The sequence below is a fragment of the Cetorhinus maximus genome, chromosome 4 (assembly GCF_964194155.1).
Source record: "Cetorhinus maximus chromosome 4, sCetMax3.hap1.1, whole genome shotgun sequence".
Taxonomy (NCBI): Eukaryota; Metazoa; Chordata; class Chondrichthyes; order Lamniformes; family Cetorhinidae; genus Cetorhinus; species Cetorhinus maximus.
In genome coordinates, this window is record NC_135882.1 from 126,095,906 (window position 1) to 126,116,817 (window position 20,912).

A 20,912-nucleotide genomic window follows, 5' to 3' on the forward strand; every position below is an offset into this window, starting at 1 on the left:
AGGGCAGACAGGAACCTGGAGGGAACCTCATTTCTTCAATTTCATGCTCCCCCATCAGCAGGAGAGGGTGAAATTCTGGCCCGTTAGTGGAAACTGACCATAATGATTAATTCAATCTGGGGGTGTGACTTGCTTTGCTGATGGGGCTGGTTTCCAACGTGATATCTTTTTTAATATATTTACAGGATGCGGGTGTCGCTGGCTAGGCCAGCATTTATTGCCCATAACTAATTGCCCTTGAGGTGGTGGCGGTGGTGAGCTGCCTTCTTGAACCACTGCAGTCCCTGCAGGGGAGGTACACGCACAGTGCTATTAGGAAGAGGATTCCAGGATTTTGACCCAGCGACAGCGAAGGAACGGCGATATATTTCCAAGTCATGATGGCAAGTGGTTTGGAGGGGAATTTCCAAGTGGTGTTTCCATGTATCTGCTGCCCTTGTACTTCTAGATGGTTGTGGCTGTGGGTTTGGAAGGTGCTGTCTAAGGAGCATTGGTGTGTTTCTGCAGTGCATCTTTTAGATGGTACACACTGCTGCCACTGTGCGTTGGTGGTGGAAGGAGTCAATGTTTGTGGAAGAGGTGCCAATCAAGCGGGTTGCTTTGTCCTGGATTATGACAAAGCTTGTTGAGTGTTGTTGGAGCTGTACTTATCCAAGCAAGTGGGGAGTATTCCATCTCATTCCTGACTTGTGCCATGTAGACGGTGGACAGGCTGTGGGAGGAGTCAGGAAATGAATTACTGAATTACTTGCTGCAGGATTCCTAGTCTCTGGCCTGCTCTTGTAGCCACAGTATTTATATAGCTAGTCCAGTTTCTGGTCAACAGGAATGTTGATAGGGATTCAGCGATGGTAATGTAAAGGGGTGATGGTTAGATTCTGTCTTGTTAGACTGGCACTTGTGTGGCGCAAATATTGCCATTTGTGAACGCAAGCCTGGATATTGTCCAGGTCTTGCTGCATTTGGACAGGGACTAGTTTAGTAATTGAGGAGTCACGAATGGTGCTTAACATTGTTCGCCAATGATTGCACAACGCCACTTCTGACCTTATGTTGGAAGGAAGTCATTGATGAAGCAGCTGAAGATGATTGGGCCTAGGACGCTACCCTGAGGAACTCTTGCAGTGATGTCCTGGAACTAAGATGATTGACCTCCAACAACCACAACCAGCTTCATTTGTGCTAGGTATGACTCCAACCAGCAAAGAAATCCCCCCACCCCCCGATTCCCATTGACTCCAATTTTGCTAGTGCTCCTTGATACCAAGGGCAGTCACTCTCCATCACGTCTGGAGTTCAGCTCGTTTGTTTATGTTTGAACCAAGGCTGTAATGAGGTCAGGAGCTGAGTGGCCCTGGCAGAACCCAAACTGAGCGTCAGTGAGTAGGTTATTGCTAAGGAAGTGCTGCTTGATAGCACTGTTGATGACCCCTTCCGTCACTTTACTGATGATGGGGTGGTAATTGGCCGGTTGGATGGATTGGCCCTGCTTTTTGTGTACAGGACATACCTAGGCAATTTTCCGTATTGCCGGGTAGATATCTGTGCTGTACTGGAACACCTTGGTTAGGCTCATGGCAAGCTCTGGAGCACAAGTATTCAGTACTATTGCTGGAATATTGTCATGGCACATAGCCTTTGCAGTATCCAGAGCCTTCAGCCATTTCTTGATGTCACATGGAGTGAATCGAATTGGCTGAAAACTGGCATCTAATGCTGGGGACCTCTGGAGGAGGCCAAGATGGATCATCCACTCGGCACTTCTGGCTGAAGATTGTTGCAAATACTTCAGCCTTATCTTTTGCACTGATGTGCAGGGCTCCTCCATCTTTGAGGATGGGGATATTTGTGGAGTGTCCTCCTCCAGTGAGTTGTTTAATTGTCCACCACCATTTACGACTGGATGTGGCAGGACTGCAGAGCTTAGATCTGATCCATTGGTTGTAGAATCACGTGGCTCTATCACATGCTGCTTATGCTGTTTGGCTCGCAAGTAGTCCTGTGTAATAGCTTCACCAGGTTGATATTTAATTTTGAGGAATGCCTGGTGCTGCTCCTGGCATGTCTTCCTGCACTCTTCATCGAACTAGGGTTGATCCCTATGTGAAACATACAAGATTCTTAGGGGGTTTGACAGGGTAGATGCTGAGATGTTGTTTCCCCTTGTAGAAGAGCCAACGACCAGAGGGCATAATCTCAGATTAAGGGGGCGCCCATTTAAAAGAGAGATGAAGAGGAATGTCTTCTGAAGAGGAATATCCCAATGTGAAGACAGAACTTAGTCTCCACAAGGACTGTGCAGTGGTCACTCCTCCTGAAACTGTCATGGACAGATGCACCTGCGACAGGTAGGTTGGTGTGGACAAAGTCAAGTATTTTTTTTCTCTCTTGTTGGTTCCCTCACCACCTGCTGCAGACCCAGTCTCACATCTATACCCTGTAGCACTCAGCCAGCTCGGTCTGCGGTGGTGTTACCGAGCCACTCATAGTTGATGGACATTGGAGTCCCCACCCAGAGTACATTTTTAACCCTTGCCACCCTCAGTGCTTCCTCCAAGTGGTGTTCAATATGGAGGAGTTATAGGACCAGAAGTAGGCCATTCAGCCCATCAAGTCTGCTCCGCATTCAATAAGATCATTGCTGATTTGATAATCCTTAATTCCACTTTCCTGCCTTTCCCCCATACCCCTTGATTCTCTTATGGATTAAAAATCTGTCTATTTCAGCCTTGAATATACTTAAGGTCCCAGCCTCTACAGCCCTCTGCAGGAAAGAATTCCACAGACTGACTACCGTCTGAGAGAAGACATTCCTCTTCATCTCTCTTTTAAATGGGCGCCCCCTTAATCTGAGATTATGCCCTCTGGTCGTTGGCTCTTCTACAAGGGGAAACAACATCTCAGCATCTACCCTGTCAAACCCCCTAAGAATCTTATATGTTTCAATAAGCTCACCTCTCATTCTTTTAAACTCCAATGAGTACAGGCCCAACCTACTCAACCTCCCCTCATAAGAAAATCCCTCCAACCTAGTGAACCTTCTCTGGATGGCCTCCAATGCCAGTATATCTTTCCTTAGATAAGGGGAACAAAACTGTTCACAGTATTTTAGGTGTGGTCTAACCAGTGCCTTGTATAGTTTTAGCAAGACTTCCCTATTTTTATACTCCATTTCCTTTGAAATAAAGGCCAACTTTCCATTTGCCTTACCTATTAGCTGCTGAATTTGTATGTTAGCTTGTATGCTAGGGTACTGATTCATCAGCTGAGCGGGGTGGTCCGTGGTAATCAGCAGGAGGTTTCCTTGCCTGTGTTTGACCTGATGCCATTAGACTTCACGGAGTCGATGTTGAGGACTCCCAGGGTAACTCACTCCCTACTGTATACCACTGACCGCCACCACTGCTGGGTCTGTCCTGCCAGTGTGACAGGACATATCCAGGGATGGTGATGGTGGTGTCTGGGACATGATCTGTAAGATATAATTCCGTGAGGATGACTATGTCAGGCTGTTGCTTGACTAGTCTGTGAGACAGCTCTCCCAATTTTGGCACAAGCCCCCATATTTTCATAAGAACTTTGCAGGGTTGACAGGGTTGGGTTTGCCGTTGTCATTTCCGGTGCCTAGGTCAGTGCCGGGTGGTCCGTCTGGTTTCATTCCTTTTGATCCAGCACAAAAGATTGTGGAAGCTCAATTTGCACTTGAAATTTCTCAATCTTTTGCACTGGTCTGGCTGATTTTGGGTGAATTGTGCTGAAAACACCAGTAAAATCTAAAGGAAATGCCAGGCCCTTATCTATAAAACTCAATTTTAACTAACAGCTGAAAACTGCTCCAACAACTGTAGAAACCTTAATATCAAAAACAACTTTCAGCAGAACTTTTTTTTTACAATTATATTAGGAAAAAATGATCAGAAACAATGTAGATCCCTTAAAAACTGATAACTGTGATATTGTCAATGAAAATAAGGAAATGGCAGACTTGCTGAATAATGACTTTGCATCTGTTTTAACAGTACAGGAAGTTAGACATCCCAATAAAACTAAGTGAGTCATGGTCAATGACTTATTAAAATTAATGTGAACAAAATTAAGAGTAATAAAGTAAGGAAGGAAATAATGTGCGACAAAATTCCCAGGACCAGATGGTTTCCATCCCAGGATTTTAAAGAAAATAGGTGAGAACATTGCAAGAATATAGGGCACCTGCAAAGTTCTCTTGATTTAGGAAATGGTCCTTCAGATTGGAAAATTGCACATGTCACTCTACTATTTAAGAAGTGACTGAGGGAAACCAGGTATTTATATACCAGTTAGTCTAACATCTGTTGTTGAAAAATTACTAGAGACCTTCATTAAGAATATGGTGAGTGAACGCGTTGAAAATTTTCAGCTGATCAGAAAGAGCAAAATGGATTTGTAAAGGGTAGTTCATGCCTAACAAATCATGATTGAATTTTTTGAATGGTTGACTGAACAGGATTTGGGAAAAACTGCTGAGTTATGCAGCACAGATAAAACACACCACCAGTTCAATTTGAAGGAATGCAGCAAATGGTATGAGAGTTGACATGTATTCCAACTAACTAAAAATTGCTCTAGGTGAAGAATTGAAAATGATTTTTAAAGGACAATGCCAGCAACCAACTGCCTTGAAACTGCCATTCTGAAGCCATTAGAATTCTGGCTGAGGCACATCCTTTAGTATTCCACAAGATTTCTAAGGACTGGATTTTGCTTAAGTGAATCATGGTTATCTTATTGAAATAGGGCTACCACCAGGTACTGGAGAAACTCTACTTTCATTTTAGAAGTGCACAGCCAAATGGTTCATATAGGTACCCACTACGTAAGTAGAATTAGGAGAGGTTCTGCCGAGGGAGTATGAGCAGCTCAGGGCTAACTTAAAAAGCAGAACCTCAAAAGAATCTCTGGATTACTACCTCAGTCATTATCAAATGGGCATAGGGTAAATCAGATTAGAGAGTTAAATGTGTGGCTCAAAGATTGGTGTGGGAAAAACGATTTTCAATTTATGGGGTACTGACACCAGAACTGGAGAAAGTGGGAGCTGTACCGTTGAGATGATTTTCACCTGAACCGTGCTAGGACCTGTGTTCTGGAGGTCATATAACTAGGATGGTAGAGAGGGCTTTAAAATAAATAGTGGGAGCAAGGGTCAAGTTTGGAAAGATGTGATAAATTAAGTAGAGAAGCCAAGGCAAAAGAGCCAGGTTGGAATAAGGGAAATAATGATCAAAGCAGGGCAGGAAGGGACAGAGTGTACAAACCCAAGAGTGCATCAGCAGATAAGGCTAGAGGCTACAAAAATAGTGAAAAGACAGAATTGGAGGTTCTGTATCTGAATGCATGTAGCATTCGTAACAAAACAGATTTATTTCTGTTTGTGCTATCAATTCATATGTATGATCTAAAAGCCATTAGAGACAAGGTTGCAGGATGCCAAAGACTGGGACCTGCACATTCAAGGGTGCATGACATTTAGGAAGGACAGGAAGCTAGGACAAAGTGGAGGGATAGCTCTGTTAATTAAGGATGACACTGGTACAATAGAGATCACCTTAGTTCTGAAATTCAATATGTAAAATCAGTTTGGGTAGCGATGAGAAATAATAAAGGTAAAAAATCACCTGTGGAAGTGGTTTATGGGCCCCAGAGGAAGGGGAATACAGGAATAAATAATTGAGAGAAAGATATGCTGATAACCATGGGTGATTTTAATTTACGTATAGATTGACTACCTTTGCTAGTCTGATTTGTCCAAAGGGAGACTAAGTGGTAGTGGTAAGGGCGAAAAAAGTGCTGATAGTGGCATTAAGCAAAGAAAGCAGAATGTGATAATAGCAGGACAAGGGTAAGCATTCTGAAAAGAACATGAACAAGTAACAGAAAGCCCTTGTGGGGGTGTGGTGGGGTGGAAAAAAGGGATCGAAAACAGGATGGGGGGGGGGATTTAAAACAGGGGGATAAAACAATGAATAAATGAATGAAAATAAAAATGAATAATAAAAATAAGTGGATAAAAAACAAAAATGAAGTTTGAAAAAAGGGATGTAGAGGAGACAGTTCACGATCTGAAATTGTTGAACACAATGTTAAGTCCGAAAGGCTGTAAAGTGCCTAATCGGAAAATGAGGTGCTGTTCCTCCGGTTTGCGTTGAGCTTCACTGGAACATTGCAGCAGGCCAAGGACAGACATGTGGGCATGAGAGCAGGATGGCGTGTTGAAATGGCAAGCGACAGGAAGGTCTGGGTCATGCTTGCAAACAGACCGAAGGTGTTCCACAAAGCGGCGCACTGATAGTAGATGCCTTGGTTTTAATTTTCCAAAACTTCCTAGATTCTGGAAAGGTCCCAGCAGATTGGAAAATAGCAAACGTAACTCCTCTATTCAAGAAAGGAGAGAGACAGAAAGCATGAAAACACAGGCCGGCTAATTCATCTCACAGGAAAATTACTGGAATCTATCGTTAAGGAGGTTATAGCAGGACGCTTAAAAAATCTCAATGCAATCAAGTAGAGTCATTATGGCTTTTTGAAAAGGGGAATCATGCTTGACTAATTTATTGGAGTTATTTGAGGAAGTAACAAGCAACACGGATAAAGGGGAACCTGTGGATGTGCTGTACTTAGATTTTCAGAAGGCATGTGACAAGGTACCACATCAAAGATTACTACATAAAATGAGAGCTCATGATGTAGGGGGTAAATTAGCTAACAGGAAGTACAGTAGGAATAAATGGGTCTTTTTCAAGTTGGCAAGATGTGAAAAGGAGAGAATCACAGGGATCAGTGCTGGGGCCTCCAATATTTACAATTTATATTAATGACTTTGATAAAGGGGCCGAATGTATTGTTGCTAAATTTGATGACACCAAATAATTTGTCAAGAAGACATAAGGAGCCTGCAAAGGCACACAGATAGATTAATTGAGTGGGCAAAAATTTGGCAGATGGAGTATAATGTGCAAAAATGCGAACTTGTACACTTTGGCAGGAAAAATAGAAAAACAGCATATTATTTAAATGGAGATTGCAGAACTCTGAAGTACAGAGGGATCTGGGTATCTGATACATGAATCAGGAAAAGTTAGTAAACACAGCAAGTGATTAGGAAGGCAATTGGAATGTTGTAATTTATTGCAAGGGGAATGGGCTATAAAAGTAGCAATGTTTTTCTACAGGGTGAGACCACATCTAGAACATGGTGTACAGTTTTGGCTATAAGTGTTAGCAGTTCAGGGAAGGTTCACTCAACTGATACCTGGTATTGGGGATGGGGTGGGTGGGAGCAGTTATGAAGAAAGGTTGGACAGACTTTTGGATGACCTCATACATGGAATGGGAATGTTAGATAAATAGGTCTCTTCAGAGTAGGAGTTCCAAGCTCACCCACCTGGCACTGGGAAATTCAGAATCAAATCAATGGTTTGTAATTTATGCACTATTCCAATACTGGTCAGATCTACAATACTACAGGGCCCTACTTAGTCAGTCTTGAGTAAACCACAGATGCTTACATGGCAGGAGAGACTATGTTTTCTTTGATTTTTAAGTTGTAGTGGGCCTACCTCCACGTGGCCCCCATCGATAACGACAGGATGGTCAGGTATCTCTTATCTAGCCTTCGGGTGATCTGGGTGCACGCAGTCCTACTCCGCCAGCAAAAAGGTTGGTGCAAATTCAAAGCTGGGTGTTGTGGTCCGCAGAGACTATCAGGGTTACAAAGTAAGATATGGAAGGTCTTTCAGGACTAATTCTGTACGGATGGGATTCTAAAATATTCCCATTTTTGTCATTAACCCAGCTGATAGAGATGATAAGTATTGTAAATGTTCCTGCCGGCGATTTAATAGAGCTACACCCAATAATTTAGCTGAGAGATTATTAACATCTACGAGGACTCAAATAAATTATGATTTTATCTGATTGTTTACTAAGCCCATTAAAATAATGGGACCGAACAAATGGGAGTTGAATGACCAGAAGAAAATCCGGAATGCCGGGATCCTTCAAAGGAGGCCAGTTTGGTATTTTACAACTCAAAGCTGGAACATATTTGAATCATCTACAAATCAAGCTAAGAAGAAGTGTAGAAGCTGAAACTGATTTTGGAATTTATTATGACAGTATAGTTGTGTCCCCTAAAATAATTAGAGGATGATCGTAATAAAACTGTGAAGATCTACTACCTGAGTAACCAGTTTGTGTGTGCAATTGTATAGTTCGAAGTAGCCCTTCAAAAAACGTTATGGATCAACATTTTATCAGCAGAATTGTTGTTATATACAACAAATGGAAAAGAAGATAGTTATCATGCTATAGCTTTCCACATGGAAAATGTTACGGCCCAATAGTAAAAAGTGGAGTGTTAAAATGATTGTTTAAACAAAATTGGTTTAGGGCAGCATGAAAGGCATAATATTTATTTCTGCATGATTCAGAGAATAGGTATAAGGAAAGGTCCATCTAAAAAGGATAAGAAGTCCATTTAGACCAAAGAAGTTTGCCATCTTTTAGTTAGAATTATAAAGGGCATCAGGATATGAATTTTAAGATGGATGTTAAGATAAAGTTCTTACCACTAAAACAAATAAACAAATTTCTGATAAAGGAACAGTTGAATTTATAAAGCTCAGGGAAAATTTAATTATATCTCCATCTTTAGAAATTATTGATGAGGTTGAAGAACCCATTATTGAGGAAGATTCTGACAATATTATAATTGAAAAACTTGAAAACGTAGGTCATATGAATGAAGCAGATATATTATCTTCCCTATTATCTAATTTAATTGAATTACTTGAAGATATGGAACTTTTGGTTAATAGTAAAGATAAGAAATCTTAATTAAGTGAATAAAATGGGGCACTTAATAATTGGAAGAAAACACAAGTTAAATCTAAGAGATCAGATCAAGATAATAAGGTAGAGGTAAGCAGAAAACCTTAAAATTCCAGCACTAGGATTAGATATGCCGATAGGAAATCCACATTTAAAGTAACTCAAATATTGTATAAAAGGGATAGAAGAGCATTAACCAAATTATTTGCCCGCTAAACATAGAAGGCTTAGAACAGCATTTTAAATCTAAAATTCAACAAGCAATAATAAAGCTGATACTTGGAAATTTTTCAAAAGGTAAAATGGACACTAATAATGATTTAATGAAGGACATTACCAAAAATGAAATTAGAGAGGGGATTGAAGAACTTAAAAATAGTATTGCCCCAGGCCCAGAAAAATTAGGTATAATAGATCTTAAATATTAATTAAATTTAAACCCAACCATTCTGGTCTGGTTTTTAAATCTATGGATTAAAACATCAGACAAATTTAAGACATGTAGGGTGGTTTTAATTCCTAAATCAAAGGACCCCACTATTCTTAAAATTATAGATAATTGGAGGCTGATTACTATTGGTTCCATTGTTTTGTGCCTGCTTTCTAAAAATATGGCCAAAAGATTACCAAATGTAACTTGTATAAACCTCAGACAAAAACGTTTTATAGCAGGAATGTCAGGATGTAGTGAAAATGTTACACAACCTTACAAAATTGTTTCAGGGGCACTAAGAGAAATAAGAGACAATTGGCTGCTGTGTTTGTTGATCCAGCTAACGCATTTAATTCGGTTGGTCATAAATTGATCCTTAAAAGTTTACAATGGTAATTGTTCCAAATTTATTAAGTTTATTGAAAATTTATATACTGATGTTATGACTATTGAGCGCGGCAAAAATAGAACACGGCCAATTTTAATTCAAAAAGGTGTAAAACAAGGTGATCCATTATCACCATTATGTTTAATATAATTATGGATTTATTATGTACTTTGGAAGGAAAGGGAGTTGGTATCAGAATAATTAATATTAGCAGAGCATTAAACTGCACAGCCCTGGCTTTTGCCAACAGCATTGCTTTATTAAGCGACTCATATGTTGGCATTAACAAAAATCTTGAAATACTTGCAGTTTTTTGTGAAAAAAAAAGGCTTGGAGAAGAAAACCGCTGGGTTCTATATGCTCAGTAAAAATAAGTCATCTTGTTATAACAAAGAAAGAAGATGGCTCTTAAATGGGTCAGAATTGGATTTTATTCAGAGAATTTTAATGGCACAGGAGGCGGCCATACGGCCCATCGTGTCTGCACCAGCTCTCCAAATGAGCATTATGACTTAGTGCCATTGCCCTGCCCTTACCCAGGTGAATTTGAAAAATACCCTGGGGTCCGTATTGATCCCTGGGCCAGGACGAAAGAAGAAAACTGCGATTGTAAACTATAAAATTGGATAGATCATTTGATGTTATCAGGATTAAAACCTATCCAGCAATTAGAAATATTAAAATAATTAATGTTACCAAGATTCTATTACCACTTAATACTTAACGAGGTGTCTCAAAATACTAAGTTGTATAATATGATGAAGAAAGCTGTTAAATGCATGCCACTTCTTCCTGCCAAAATTACAGATGGCCTTCTACACACAAGGAATAGAAATGGTGGTTTAGGGCTTCCAAAGCTCGAAACCCAGATACCACCTGCAATTATTAAAAAGTTGAAGGCCATGAAAGAATGTTTCAGACCCCATTATTAAAGCATCTTTTAGTGGTATGAGTCTGGATGAGAAGATTGAACATTTTAAGTAGTTGAAAGTACTACAAGGAGTCCTGAGAATTACAAAGTCATACAATTGTCCAGATGAGGAGAATGTTCTAAATCTGGTTGAAGATTTAACAAACGAAACATCAATAAGATCTACTGGAGTGAAGAAATGCAAGGATCCATATGCTAAATGAAGGGACGTCAAATTTCATAAATAGTCTGCACTAAACTTTCAAGGAGTGGGTGTATCGTTTTGATGAGCCAGTATCCAATAAATGGTTACGCTTTAATCTTATGAATAGCACATTTATAAAAGCACTACAACTAATATGTTCCTAACTAGTTATTTATTGTCTATTGGGAGGAATGGACAAAAAATTAAAGCTGCAGGAGGTGTGGTTTTGAAAATGAAACGCTTGCCCCACACCTTGGAAGCTGTTTGTTCAAGAAGCCAAAGATTCATCGCCATAAGATGGTCATGGACTTGTTGAAACATAAGATTGTGAAATATGGATGGACAGCATTTGTTGAACTACACTTCAGGACCATGTGGCAACCTGCAGAATAGGAGATAACAATGTGGCTGTGGTGGATATCAGAGTCAGGTTTGAAGACAATACAACGGTGGAAAAGGCATGGACTGAGGTCAACATTTTGAATCCTTGATTTCGGAGTTAGCTTAAGGCAGGAACATCAAACTTTTCACATGTGTGATTGGGGCCCTAGGGAAGTGGTTCCATCTGAATGACACCCTGTTGATTTGTTTTTACTGCAGATTACAAATTATAAAATCTTTGCCAGCCAGACAAGAAGAATGGCTATGCTGCTATCATTAGACATTTAAGGATTTTTAATTGTTTATGTTTGGTTATTATTGCATGTTTTTAATATAGCTTTCTAAATTAATGCTTAGTTTTAGATTAGCATAAGTTTTTAAATCAACAAAAGTTGTTTTTATGTATTCTATAATTAGGTCAAAGGGTAAAACTAATCTATTTAATTTTAACAATAGATCCTCCCAATTTTCTAGAAGGAATTTGATATAATCCCCAACTCTTCAGTCATTTTATTTATTTTTGTCTTTTTTTCACTGGTTTGACACCAAGTCCAAACTTGAAGCCTCATGGACGAGCCACAATAATACCCGAAAAATACACTTTGAATTATTTAGTGTTTCAGTGCAGGCGATTCAACCACCGTGACTGTTGCAAAGAGTTAGCACAATTTGTAACTAATTACACTGTCCAGTGCTCTCCACTAGTCTACCTCTATTTCAATGTTATGGGGTTCGCATGCACACAGCTTAACTGATATTAGTCATTCATCAATTTATCATTGGTCCCTCAATATTGTACTCTATACCAACATTTATAAAACACAAAAAGTTATAGGCCTATGGTTTTTCTACTTTCCCTTTCAGGGAATAACTTGAACAACTAGGTTCCTGTTCATTCATGTCATTAAAACATATAGTCCTAGTCCTGGTATTCCTACTCAAAATGAAATCACCCGAAACTTAACCATCTTAAATTGCATCTGCCCATTCTGCTAACCTGGCTATGTCTTTAAGATTTTAGTATTAGAAACTGCTAGGAGTGACAATATCCTGAAGGAGTACATCCCAGACCACAGCACCAATGTGCAAGGGACTATACAGGAGGGAACAGCAAAGTGTAGAAATGCATTTATTATAGGGGATTCCATATTGAGGATAGGCATTTCTGTAACCATCGTGAATCCTGCATGGTATGTTGTTTCCCTGGTGCAAGGCAGGGTAAATTACATCATGGAGAGGGTACAGAACATTCAGCACAGAGAAGGGAGTGAGCCAGAAATTCATAAAATTATAAGAAATGGGAGCAAAAATAGGCCCTTTGACCCACTGAGCCTGCTTAATCATGGCTGATCTGGTCTTAACACCACTTTCCTGCCTATTCCCATAACGCTCAACTCCCAATCAAAAATCTGTCTAAGTCAGCTTTGAATGTATTCAATGACCCAGCCTCCACTGCTCTCTGTGGAAGAGAATTCCAAAGACTCAAACTCTGAGAAGAAATTCCTCATCCCCATTTTAATGGGAGGCCCCTTATTTTTAAATTGTGCTAGTTCTAGATTTCCCCCACACAAAAGAAACATCCACACTGTCAATCCCCCACAGAATCCAATGTGTCAGTAAAATCACATCTAACTCAGTCATTGAGTATGTTCATGAGAGAGATCGATAGATTTCTACATATTAATATCAGGGGATACTGAAGTGTTTTGTCACTTAACAATTTACAAGCACACAGACACTAATCTGCTTCTGAATCCCAGCTTCCTGTGTAAAAACCAGAAGGTTCCTTGTTAAATGTTAAACACAAACATAGATATGGGGAGAGTGCAAAAAATTCATATAGATCAGCCATGATCTCATCGAAAGTAGAATGGGCTCAAAGGGCTGAGTGGCCTACTCTTGCTATTTCTTATTACGTTCTTATGTTAACTCCAATGAGTATAGGCTCAATCTTTCCTCTAAGACAACCCCTTCATCCCAGAATCAGCCTAGTGAACCTTCACTGAACCACTTCCAATGCAAGTATGTCCCTCCTTAAGGAGGCCAAAACTGTGCGCCAGTTGTGGTACACTTTGGCAGCAACAATATAGAGAGCACAAATATGAGGTCCTAAGGTTAGATTTTTGGGAGCTAGGGATGAAGTTAAAAAAAGTAGGACCTCATGGTAGTAATCTCTGGATTACTCCCAGTGCCATGCACTAGCCAGAGTAGAAATAAGAAAATAGGGAGAATCAATGTATGGCTTAAAGTATGGTGCAGGAAGGAGGGCTTCAGACTCTCGGGGCATTGAGTGTATTTCTGGTACAGAAAGCACCAATTCAAAAAGGGACAAGTTGCACCTCGAGAACCAATGGCCCAGCAGGAGTTTCACTAGCGTAGTCGGTTGGGGGGGTGCGTGTTGCACAGCAGGATTTAAACTAAATTGGCGGAGGGTTGGGCATCAGCACGTAGAAGTAGAAAACAGGAATAAGGTACATAAAGAGAGTGTTTGACAGTACTAGAGAAGGAAGTAGTACTATATTTGATAGGACTGGATTAAGAGGAATGCAAAGACAGAATTATAATGCATGTACGTAAACACACAAAAAAGTGTAGTGAATAAGGCCGATGAGCTACAAGCAAAAATAGTAGTGTAGAAATAAGATGATGTTGTGGCAATAACAGAAATGTAGCTTAAAAATGGTGAAGACTGGGTTAGAGTTGAGATGCAAAAAAAGAAATCACACTACTTTGGGCTCCAAATAGTGATGGATAGGGGAACAAATCTGCAGAGAAATCAGAGATGTGAAAGAACTACAGTGCGTTGATACTGGGCGACCTTTTACTCAAATATTGATTGGGATAACGTTACAATAAAGGTAAGGAGGGGGAGGAATTTCTGAACTGCTTAGAACTTCCTTGATCAGCACATTCTTGGTCCAACTGGGAAGGAAGCATTAAGAGGAAAGGTGAAGAGGTAGAGAGAATACAATAGAATGGCAGTCAACATAAAGGGAACCCAAGTACCTTTTAATAGCATGTAAGCAGGTAGGGAAAAGGTGGAATGGGTCCTATTAGGGACAAAGGGGTTGATGTATGCATAGAGGCACAAGGCAAGGCCAGAATAATTGATGAGATCATTGTATCAGTGTTTACCAAGGAAGAGGAATCTGACAAAATATTGGTAGAAGTGGAGATGAGGGATAGTGGCAAAACTGCAAGGGAACAGGTACTGGAAAGACTGAAACAAAAACAAAAAATGCTGGAAAAACTCAGGAGGTCCGACAGCATCTGTGGAGAGAAAGACAGAGTTAACGTTTCGAGTCCGTATGACTCTGTCTTTCTCTCCACAGATGCTGTCAGGCCTGTTCAGTTTTTCGAGCATTTTTTGTTTTTGTTTCAGATTTCCAGCATCTGCAATATTTTGCCTTTATACTGGAAAGACTGGCTATGCTTAGGGTAGATGAGTCACGTGTTCCGGAGGACTTGCATTCCAGGTTGCTAAAGGAAGTGAGGGTGGAGATAGCGGAAGGGATTGCCTTAACTTTTCAAGTTTCCCTAGATTTGGAGAGGTGCCAGGGGATTGGAGAATGGCAAATGTGACAGCTGAATTCAAGAAAGCGTGCAAGGACAATCCTAACAGGAGACAGGACATGTTGAGCAAATGGTTAGTAAAACATTTGGAATCTCGGGCTTCATAAATAGAAGCAGAGTGCAAAAGTAGGTAAGTTATGCTGAACCTATATAAAACTCTGGTTAGAACCTAACTACAGTATTTTGTCCAGTTCTGGTCACATTTTGGAAAGATGTGAAGGTGTTTAAGAGGGTGGAGAGATTAACCAGAATGGTTAGAATGGTTCCAGGGACTTTGGGGTGGTGGTGGGGGGGTGGTGGTGGGAGGCTGGTTTAGTTACAACGTTAGTTTGGAAAGGCTGGGATTGCTTTCCTTGGAGAAAAGATGATTATGGAAAGATTTGATAGAAGTATACAAGATTATTACAACATAGATAAAAAAAGTAAACAAGGAAAAAACCTCTTCCCTTAGCTGATGGTACAAAGACTATAGCAGACAGATTGAAGATGATTTTGGGGAAGAAATGCAAGGGGAAATGTGAAGAACTTTTTTTTTTACATGGGTGGTAATGATTTCAAAAGGAAATTGGGTGGGTACTTCGGGAATAAACCTGCAAAGCGGGGCTACAGGGACCGAGCAGGGAAGAAAGGTTGACTGGATTGCTCCACTGGGAGCTGGCATGGACCTGACAGGCCAAATGGCCTCCTTCCTTGCAGTTAATGACTATGTGAGCACTGTCGCCAAGTCCAGCAATTGCTGTCCATCCTTAATTGCACTCAAGGGGTTGGTGAGCCACTTTCTTGAAACACTGCAGTCTATCCATAGTGGATAGAAGGAACTTCCAGGATTTTGACCCAGTGACAGTGAAGAAACTGCGATATAGTTCCAAGTCAGTTTTGGAGATGGGGTGGAAGAGGGGCTTGGAGGGGAACTTGCAGTTGCTGGTGCTTCCATGCGTGGCTGCCTTGCTCCAAATCATAGTTTTGGAAGGTGCTGTTGAAGGAGGCTGGTGAGTTGCTCCAGGTGGATCTTGTACATGGTACGTCTACATCTAGACTTTTACATTTATCACCATTGTGAAATGTATTATTTCGCTTTATCAAGATAAAGAAAGTAAACAGTGTCCTATGGCTTTCCACATTTTTTTCCCAATCCAAGCAAAACCTATTCATCTCAATTCTGTTTCTTAGCTGTCAACCAACTCCCTATCCATCCTACTACATTTTCTCTTTTACCAGACATTTTACCATTCCTGAATTTTTCCAACAAGCCTCTGAGAGGAAATCCAAAACTCTTTCCCACAGTGCTATGGATGTTGGATCAATTGAAATCTTTAAGGCAGAGATCAATAAGATTTTTGTTAGTTATGGGAATCAAGCGATATGGAGCAAAGGCAGATAAATGTAGCGAGGTAAAGATCAGTCATAATCTAAATAACCTTTTCTGTTAAGGTCGATAAATCATATACTCCTTGTGAAGTGCACACATTCTATATTTTTTATATATAGATGCTCAGTAACTTGTGACCAAAAACAGTAATTTGAATTCTGGTCTGTTTTGCTTAGTGCCACATCAATTCATATTTGTAAATTCTCACTGAACCATCTGCGAGACCTGCTTTGAATTTTAAAATTTATATATTGTAGTAGTAATAAAGCTATGCCTCATGTTTTACAGCATATTAAATAAACTTATGCTTTTTAGAAAATGGTTGATAAAGCTTTTCAAATTTCCCTGACATGGCCAGCAGACTCGGGATTAATATCGGGCCAAAAGATTGACAATATTCCATCTTAAATTAGCAGGCAAACGTGTAAACTAGGTCACCCTTCCGGGATGGGAGTAGAAGGTAAACAAGATAAAATCAAATCTTCTGTCCTCATGTTTGCCAACCACCCTTTTCTTTGGGAATGGCAGACCAGCCATCCAGACACATCCAGAAGAAATGCCTGAAACAGAACAATGACCATAGTAAAAACAAACAAAAAAATAAACTTTCATTTTACTACATAAAATAGATACAGAAACATGTTAAGGAGGAATTCTTCTTACTCTGCCTTCCAGTAATTTCTATGATCATTGCCTGAAAGAAGCACCATATTTTAAGCTAAAATGGTCCTCAACCATCAGGTTTGTGTTGTCATGAGACTTGTAACTTTTTTTTAGTGCAGTTTAATTCAGGTAAAATTTAGCCTCAGGTTTCAGCCACCGAAATTACCCAATTTGCCTAAACTGATTTGTTTTACATAATTTCCCAACTCCAACCAAACTAATTCCAGGCATGAAATCATCATCCATACAATTCCTTGGAATCTTTCCCAATTTTTCCCCTCTAACCAAGGGTTCTAAGACCCGCATCCTTACACTAGCTAGGAGTTAGCACAGGTCAGTGAGCAATAAGCTATACCTCACTGATAAAGGTTAATTCAGGCACACATTTTCCATTTGGGAAAAATCATTAAGAAAAGACAAGCCAACCTTAAACCAAACTCCATCTGTTTCTGTTGAGCGAAAAGGAGCTTTTCTGCTGAGAATCTGTTGATGGCCCTAGGAAGAGAGATCATCCTGTATCCTAAATATTTGGATTAATTTTTGTCAAACAAACTTTCTATTTACTTGATCATAAACTGACATCAGCGTATTCTTCTGGCCTATATGTACACCAAGCTTGGTAGGCATTTAATCTTAACTTGTACATTTGTTCCTTCGTAATCTGTAGTTGTTTCTGTCAAGAAAATGGTAAGCAGTAATAACAAACCCATCTTAATTTGATTTCTTAGCCAAGTGTTTTATACAATTTGTATTTATAGAACATCTTTTAATGTAATAAAACATCCTAGGGCACTTCAGAGACAATACAAAACAAAAAATATACAGGAAAATTCAGAGAGAAGATAACCAATCTAGATCAGACATAATGCAATTTTAATAATAATTGGCCTATACTCATCATGGAAAAAAAATCATACTGTGATGGAATCCAAGAAATTGAGCATTGGAGAGCCAGACATTCAGGGGAATGTTTCCCAGATGATTTTGTGGATTTACATTGTGATACCGGCAGTAAATTTGTCCTTGTCTGCTTGGTCATGGAATTGCAGTTGCAGAGAGCATTTTGAGAAGCTTCAAGCACGGACACTGTTGCGGAAACGGTTGCTTGGATGCCCCTTTGGAGGATTGGTTTGAAAGGACAACGTTGGGAAAATTCACAAGTTCTGTCCTTGTGCACTTGTGTGGAGAAAATGGTGCAAAAACCTGCCACCCTATGACCCAGGTGGGACATGACTGGGTTTTTCAAGGGAAGTGGTTGTGGTGGCACAGTTGAAAAAGGAGGCTTGACCCTGGAGCAGGCGATAAGCAAATACAAGGTTGCTTCCGCTGCTTGTTGCTTTGAAGTAAATGAATAACCAGAAATGACTACAGAGTGAACAAGACTGTTATTGATGTTTCAGATAAGGGAAATTCTGGTAGATCCACACAAATAAAAACAAGGGGAGCAGAGCCAAGGTTCTGGAGCAGTGCACCATTTTATTAAGATTGTACCCATTGAACACAGGTGACTGGGAGCTGTCTGATGAGAATCAGTAGCTAAATGCTTGAAGGAGCCAGAATTCTAACCGAGGAAGAGCTTTAAAGAACTGTGGCTGAAATTAGTGCCATATATACTGAGTGGGCTGCCTAGTTAGCCCATGAGATCTTTGTTGTATCTGCCATTAAACATATAATTTATAACTTATATTGACTAATTTGCCTGTTCATTCATATTTAATGTTGATTTTGGCTTGATTGTTAAGTAGAAGCTATTAAGAAAAAGGTGAAATCTTATCCGTTGGTTCCCCCCCCCCCTCCAATCAGTCGTTTGGTAAATTCAGTCCTTTCGGTATGTTGATCTCCATGGGGATTAACACTGCCCAACTCAGAGTGCCAGCAATTCCATGTTGCGTACTGCTTGCATATAAGGTCACCTGTTAAAATAATTCAACATTCCTTCCTTGTGGATCTTTACTTTTTTTTAAAAAAGGTCTATAATTAGAATTCAGAAACATAGCGCATGTTAAATCAATCTTAATGTAAAATGTACCACTGATGAGGAAAAGAGGTAATTATATCGGTTTAAACTCAACTGTAAAGCACAGCTGTTCTCATGTACACAAAATAATTGTGCATCAAAAAGAATACATAAAAAAGTGGCATTAGGTCATATGGCCTACAAGCTGCTTCGCCAATCAATAAGATCATATCTGATTTGCCCTTGGCCTCATGTCACATTTCTGCCTGTTCCCCATAACCCTCAACTCATCATCAATTGGATCACCAGAATATGATATTAACAATATTTGTATACTTTTCCCACCCAATTTACATTGTGCTATCTGCCGTGCTAATTTAAGGGAGACCCCCGATGCAAAGCAACCAAGCTTGGAAGTCATGCTGAGCTGGGGTCTACTCCATCCATTACAGAAGATGCCTAACCCAATAGACTGCAAGACATATGCAAATGAACTCGTGAGAAGCATTCACAGTTGTGTTAAATGAAGTGTTTTGGACCTCAAGTTTTGTAACCTAATCTTAATTAGAGCTCCCAACAGTGAAGTTTTTTTTCAACATTTACCCAATGATAATACTAAGTATTCCAATACCACGTCCACCAGCAGTCTTGATTCTTTACATTTCAATTTGATGCCTTTTTTTCTGCATCCGTCAGATGATATTCCGCAAAAACATTTTAAGTTCTCCGAAAAGGTTTCATCAAAGGGGATATTAGCAGATGATTGCCCCAATGAAAAATGACAGATAATCCCATTTGTACACGGAGATTAATTTATGAATGACTTCAGTCATCTAATTTAAGTGAGCAATTCCTTCAGGATAGGACCACAACTCCAGGGAGATTTGCCATTGGAACACAGGACCTAGGAACAAAAGTAGGCCATTCAGCCCTTCAAGCCTGTTCTGCCATTCGATAAGATCATAGCTAAATTGTTTGTGGTCTCAATTCCGCTTTGCCTACCTCCCATAACCCTCTACTCTTGTTTATCCAAGATCTATCCTATATTCCTGCTCTCAAGACCTACACAATATAAGTTTCAAACCATAAACCAGATTTTCCAACAATAGAACATCTAACTTTTTCCTACACTTATCTAAAAATACGTCTGAAAATTTTGAAGATGGGAGTAGAAATGTGCTCAAGATGTTGCAATTTTGCTAAAATTAGACCAATTAATTTTGAGTGTGGCATTACTGACAGTGGTTTTTAACAATGATGTGTGATCTAAAAAGTACTCAGGTGGCAAGAGAATGGCGGTTAGAAATTATTAATAGGCATCAGCTCAATGTTAGCACACACACCTCTTAAACCAGAAGTTGTGTGTTGAAATCCCACTCCATAAAAATTTGAGCACATAATCTAACGTGGCTCATTATTGCAACATTGAAGGTGGATGCAAAGATCTTAAGTAAATTTAGTTCTCGGAGTGCTGTTAGGAAAGGAGTTCCAGGATTTTGACCCAGCGACAGTGAAAGAACAGCGATATATTTCCAAGTCAGGGTGGTGAATGACTTGGAGGGGAACACCCTCCTCCACTGAGTCGTTTAATTGTCCACCACCATTCACTACTGGATGCGGCAGGACTGCAGAGCTTAGATTTGTTCCGTTGCTTGTGGGATCGCTTAGCTCCATCACTTGCTGCTTATGTTGTTTGGCACGCAAGTAGTCCTGTGTTACAGCTTCACCAAGTTGATACCTCATTCTTAGGTATGCCTGGTGCTGCTCCCGCTACAACTGAGTGGCTTGCTAGGCTAATTCAGAGGGCATTTAACATTGCTGGAGTCACATATAGGCCAGACCAGGTTAGAATGATAGATCTCCTTCCCTAAGGGATGTTAGTGAACCCGATGGGTTTTGACAATGGGTTCGTGGTCATCATTAGGCTTTTAAGACTGTCCAGATTTTTACCATCTGCAGCATTCGAACCTGGGTCCCCAGAGCATTACCCTGGGTCTCTGGATTACCAGTCCAGTGACAATACCGCTATGCCATAGCCTCAAGTGTGTTAGTTTAGTATTCATAGTTTATCTTAAAATATCTGAAGAACAGATATGACCTTACTTAGCACAAAATAAATCAGATGCAAGTTCTGAACATTTAGGTTTATAACTTTGCAACCAGCA

General features: G+C 40.0%; 1 protein-coding gene across 8 annotated transcripts in view; it reads right to left on the reverse strand.

Moving 5' to 3' along the window:
* LOC144679867 (RNA-binding protein 12-like) overlaps positions 1-20,912 on the reverse strand; it is a 215,431-nt gene that overhangs the window by 182,826 nt on the left and 11,693 nt on the right. For 2 of the 8 annotated variants that reach the window (XR_013576440.1, XR_013576442.1), the window contains one exon: positions 17,298-17,463. The exons of 1 other annotated variant lie outside the window; for it this stretch is intronic. The gene's annotated coding sequence lies outside the window, so the exon portion shown is untranslated. 5 more of the 8 variants (XR_013576439.1, XR_013576437.1, XR_013576436.1 and 2 more) reach the window with 4 other exon arrangements.